Raw genomic sequence first — 6,000 nt, forward strand, 5'->3', positions numbered from 1 at the left:
CGACTGGTTGTTACATCCTCTTATTGCATCTTACCTTAATTAAATTTGTAAGTGATTCAGGTCAAGGGCTATTTTTTACTGTTTGTACAGCACCGAGCACATTGGGGCCCAAGTGTGATTGCGCCCTCGTGGAGCTACCATAATATCAATACATACAATTTTTCTTTGTTTTTACCTGTTTTTTCTCTCTCATTCTTAGTGTCTTGTGGAACTGGATCTATCATTTGGATTTGGCAGTCAATGTGGGGATCCAGGGGCTGACTGAACGTCCCAAGAGATGAACAAATCTTGACATTATGTGGAGGAAGAGAAAACAGCGGGGGTCAACTGGAACAGAGATTCTCAAGGTAATAAAAGGCTCAGGATAGGTTGCAGTGCCTGCTAGGGAAGGTCAAGAATTTTCCATTAAAAAAACAAAGTTTTAGACTCGATGAAATCTCTTGTGGGAAAAATATCTCTGCTTTCCATGGAAATGTTCCATTTTTCATCAAAAAGCAATGCCTGGAAATGGAAATATTTCAGTTCTGAGATGTCACAGTGATGTTTCCTTGGTGCTGTAATTGGTGAGTATTTGTGAAAGTGTTGGTGAACCTGGAAAGACTCACAAATTTCAGCACAAACTGATTATTCATCCAAAAATCAATACCAGAAGTTTGTTGTTCGTCAATTTCTAGTTGCTCTCTCTTTTTAGATATTCTTTTAATATGTTATGTTTGTTAACTTGTACTTAAACTCATGGATCCAGGAAATTTCACGAACACATTAACAGAACCCAGAAGTTTTTCCCAAGTGAATGCTGGAATAAAACTGGGTTGAAGCAGAATGTGTTTTGGGCCCGATCCCATGCAGAGGGTGTTATCTGGTAGTGGACACAGACAGCTTGATTTTCTTCTTGATTAAGAGTAAGTTAGAAATAATTCTATCGAAATCAATGGAAACATACTGGTCTAAAGCTAGTGAAAGGGAGAGGAGAATTGGGTGCAATTTATAGAATGTAGCAGGATCCACTGTGCATTTGTTCCAAGAGACCAAACTCTGGGAGCTTGAGCTCACAATTTACATTGTATCGGTCATGCTGGCACCAAGCGTTTGTAGCCCAGTTCAGAGAAGCATGGGTCATTAAACACTAGTGCAAACTCTGCTGACACCAGGGATGAATTAGGCCCCCTGTGTTGTTGGATGGGATGAGATTTCCAGTAGAGGGACAAGGGGAAAGGAAGGTTACTGAACCACTCAAATCCTCTCTCCTTCATTAGGTCTCAGCTGCACAATGTGTTCAGGAGAGTCCCAAATCTAAACTGGGAGAGAAAGAAAAAGGTGTGGGGAGGAATGGACTTCTTGATATTTGCTTTCCCACTGGAAATTGCAACAAGACATTAAGCAACGGGGATTTTCTCCACTCAGTTGACTTAGAACAGCTGCTCACCAATTTCTTCAGCCCTGGGAGGAAAAGCAGAACTTTGCCCTGGGTCTGAGCAGCTTTTCAGAAGCAATCCAAGTCAACCTTCCACTCAATGACTTCATTCAAAGCTGGTTTATATCATGAAGAGAAACTCCGTTTATTTATTTGTAATAACTTCAGGGTTTTATGGACCTGCAAGGGGATGTAATTTAAGAAAACAGCGGCAAGCTTTTTCAAATACCAAGGTTTCAAAATAGGCCCTGTAAAAAACTCGTCAACGGAAAGAGTTCATTATTAAAAATCAAAACTGCAGCAAAACACCTTTGTAGAGGACTTCGGAGCGAGAGCTTCTGAAACTTTCTGTCTGCAATACATAATCTTTAAATGGCTTAAGGAAAAGACGAGCATCCTTCAAGTCACTGAACTGGCTTCTGAACAGGATTGGTGATCGTAAACTACACTATCTCAATGGCACAATAAGAACATTTTAATTTAATTTTATAGAAAGAGAATTTATCAGCTCTGATTTTAAAAAATACTCTAACTCCCACTTCAAGCTCAGGAGAGTCAGAGACTGTCTTCTGAGATCTGCCCCGAACCATTCCCACCATAGACCACGCAAGTGAACCATCGGTGCCACCATTTCCATGTGGAGAGCAATACATTCCCATCTCCCAGGCATGTTTGGGGGTTTAGAATACTTTAGAAAAATTAAGAGTCTCAGTTGCTGGAAGGCAGTTCGAACAGGTGACTAAAACAGCGAACCGGTGGACAAAACCCTCATGTTTCATTCCCAACCCACTCCATCAACTTGGGCAAGTCATTTCACCTCTTGGTGCCTCACTATCTATAAACGGGAGAATGCTTACTCCTCATTGCAATGCACGTTGGGGCTCTTGGGCAGAGGATGTTGTATAAGTGCAAGAGCCAATATAACCAGAAAGTAAAACAGACACAACCCTTGTTAGTGACTCAGACACTACCACATAGTGCTTGGTTTCCATTTATCTGACAGAACAGACTGGCCATCCACCCAACAGCATGGAACAGAATGTGTTCTCTTACCTACCCACACATTAGCCAAAGCACAGGCTGCCAAGCTGCCCAGACAACTAATCCCAGCACACTGCTCGTCCACCCATGTAACAGAACACACTGTTTCCCAACTGGACCACCATGAAACCCAGCTGTAGGGTGCAGTGACCTCGGGGCTACCAGTTTTTAATGGCTACAGCAAAGGAATGTTAACCCTTTCCTTCCTTTTTGTTAAATTCAGAGGTAAAGAGAAGTAAGTATTGGTAGGAGCTTTATTGAAAGGGGAGAGTGGCAGCGTTGAAAGTAGGGAGAGGGAGACAGAGAAGTTCAGCATGAAGGCCGGCATGGGAGGAAGAGCAATGAGGGGGATTGGACAGGCAGGGAGGCTGGCCATAAGGATAATTTAATAATTACCACTCTAAGAGCCTACGGAAGGAGATCCAGCTACTATCAGAGGAGTGGCCTGCTGGATAGATGCAGAGGAGTGGCCTGCTGGATAGATGCACCTGGGACTGGATTTAAAGCTGCAGAGCCAGCTCTGTGAAAAGAGTGGCAGTGGGCGCACTGCAACCCTTTGATCTGAGTGACATCTCAGAACTAACCAAGTAAGAATACAGAGACCCTGCCCATGATGTCAGGAGTTATGGGTGCCATTGGGCTGAGCCAGCCATGCTAATCTCTGTGGACAGCACATATCAGACATCTCCTATAAGGAGAGCACTGTCTCTCCTTAGGATTTGAGACCATAACAGGCTTTCATAGCTTCCGCACAGAACACCAGCGGGGTGGCTATTACATCCATAATTTTATTGTTTACTGTATGGAGGCATTGGAGATTCCCAAGGCCACGTGTGATGACAATCCAACTTTGGAATTGCTGTATGGGCAGTACTTTAGTATTCTTTTGCTGTCTGTGTATTGTGTGTAGTCTTGAGGATGCCAGCACACAGCTAAATCAACTCGTTATAAATCCTCAAACATCTTCCATTGCAAATGTGGAGTGGAGGATGGTGCGCTTAGTGCTTGTGAAAAGGCACCATGACAGTACAAGAGCCTGAAGACCTCTATTTATAGATCAAGTACATCAACAATACAAACTTCCATATGGCACCTCACTAACAAGTCTGAGCCCTCTGGAGGAGTCACATAGGAGCAGGAGAAGTTAGTCTCCATATCCATTTGGTTTTTGGCTTCTCTAATGAGAATGCCATCAGGGCTACTACCACTGTTCTCAACCCACCTCCACAATCCTCCCTTAGTTTTACCGCTGCCCTCCCACGTGAATACCACCCCTCCTCCAAATAGAGTTGTCTTCTCCAAGCTCTCAAGACTGTTTATTTTCTTTCCCTGGTTGCAGTAGTCCTGAAAAGTCCAGAATCCGTCTGTACATGACAGGAGCAAAGCTGCCTTCTGGGGGCCGGTAGGGTTGTTGAGGTGGGCAGGCAGCAGAGGGAAAGTGAATGGGTTCAGGAACTCTGAGAACCATGAGTAGGCAAGGCAGCAGGGAGGCAGACAATGGAAAATAAATATAGATAAACAAGAGGCTTTTTTCTCTTTTGCTCCATCATGCTTTGCATTAGGGTAGGGACCCCAGTTCTGGGAGGAGAAGAATTGCTCTCTTGCAAATGACCCCCTTGAATCAGGAGCTTCACCAAGGTAACTACCCCAGCTGCAGTGAAATAAGGCAGGAGATTAAAAATCATATCATTAAAAAACCTCTCCCTTCCCCTTGTCCCAAGCCTATGGCAACATTCACAGCTGACTAAATGTGCCTTCCAAATAAAAACAGGGGTATATATTATGTACCTTCCGCTATGCCTGGGATGGACTCTTGCGAGCTTTCCTTCCCAAGCCCATCCCCTGCTGCTCTGGGGCAGAGTGTTCAGCTTTCCCACCAGGACGAGTAAGGAAAATACCTTGTTTGGGCTCACAGACTGAATTGTTTTTCCCAACAAAGCTTCAGCTTGGTTCAGGCAACCCTGATATTCCCAAGTTTTCCAGGGCTTTTTTTCCTCCTCAAAGAACACATCACCTAGTGTCTGCCAGGCTTCTGCTTCTTGTTTGACATCCCTTATTTACAAAGCAAACAGAATGTTCCTTTTAACACACATCATGCTAAGTTTATTAATGAAGAAAACAATCCCAGGGGGTCAACCCAGGGGACCCTTGAAACCTGCCAGCAAAAACTCTTCAAACGCTCAACGCGTCAGATCCTCCAAAACGATATTTCACACAATGAAGTAAAAATAATATTTTCCTTTTGGCCTTTCCAGCCGCTTTTGGGGCAAGCAGACAGAAATTATTTTCTTACTTTGCTCCCAGAGCAGAGATCTGTATGAAGCTGCGTTTATTTGTTTAACACGATGATTTCATCCTAAATGTCTCGACAGCAAATAGTTGGTGGTTTAATAAAGGCCCTTTGAAAGAAAGGCCTGAGCAGTTATTTGTACAGGGAAAATGCAAAGTATGCAGCTCTCAGGAGGAGAGATAGAAATGGCTGTTGTGATTAAGGGGGTGCAGGGAACTCCTCTCTGTCTGCAAGGGGAGAACAGTAACTCCTGGGGCTCTGTTTCCTCAGACTGAGCTGCCACGTCTGACTATAGGGATGGAAGGAGTCTGACCTTATTATTAACAAATGACTGATACTCCCTCTCCACCCCAAAGCAAATACTTTAACAAAAGACAAAGGACCCATTCTTTGTACATTGCCATTAGATTATGAAAATAATAAAATGATGATAAACACACTTGTATTGTCTTGTGGCACCAGTACAGTAATCTGGAGGGAGAAATATGTGCTGAAGCTGCTAGAATAAATCCTCAGACTTTATGGGGCTAACTCAGCATGGGCCAAGTTTTCCAAAGATGAGTACAGGATTTGCACCTACCAAATGCCCATGTGCACCTGTTGTGCCTGCATAAACACTCGTCCGTGTCTGCAAAAATGTCATTAGCAGGGTGGTGCAAATGAACACAACTGGGACTGCAAATTACTCTATTTGCACACACAAATGCCTGTTTGCAGGCACAATCGGTGCACACACAATTTTTGCGGATGCAGTTAATGCATGCAGTGTGGCAAAATTTGGCTCGAAAGGCATAGAGAAATAAAATCTTGGAGATATTTCATTTGGACTATTTTCACCTGGCTGTGCAGTATTCTTTGTTTGGTTTCTGCATATGAGAGCAAACAGTCATCTGATTCTTGATCTTGCATCTGCCTTTAAGTAGATATGTGTCTGAACCACAGAGATTGGATCAAGATCAAAATCCAGGTCCAAACATTCCCAAAGTTCAATGTTTTTTGGATCTAAGATTTGGTATTGGCCCACTTCTAATTTAAATGTCCTTTAAAAAAAAATGCATCCAATACTGTTTGATCCCTGACAATAATTCTAAGGTCTATCAGAACTTTATTATGCATAAATTATGGAGTTTGGATTAATGGTTCATCTTAGTTTAATGTTAGGGTTTTTTTAATATGTTGTACAATGTAATAACAGGTTTCAGAGTAACAGCCGTGTTAGTCCGTATTCACAAAAAGAAAAGGAGGACTTGTGGCA

At 43.0% G+C, this 6,000-nt stretch overlaps 1 long non-coding RNA gene across 2 annotated transcripts in view; it reads left to right on the forward strand.

Moving 5' to 3' along the window:
* LOC122466009 overlaps positions 1-5,737 on the forward strand; it is a 75,769-nt gene extending 70,032 nt beyond the window's left edge. Inside the window, exons 2-3 of one of the 2 annotated variants that reach the window (XR_006291197.1) lie at positions 200-347; positions 1,257-5,737. This is a non-coding gene — a long non-coding RNA (uncharacterized LOC122466009). The remainder of the gene's footprint in view (positions 1-199; positions 348-1,256) is intronic. The other variant, XR_006291198.1, reaches the window with a different exon arrangement.
* The last annotated feature ends 263 nt before the right edge of the window (positions 5,738-6,000 follow it).

Source organism: Chelonia mydas, chromosome 5 (assembly GCF_015237465.2).
Source record: "Chelonia mydas isolate rCheMyd1 chromosome 5, rCheMyd1.pri.v2, whole genome shotgun sequence".
NCBI lineage: Eukaryota > Metazoa > Chordata > Testudines > Cheloniidae > Chelonia > Chelonia mydas.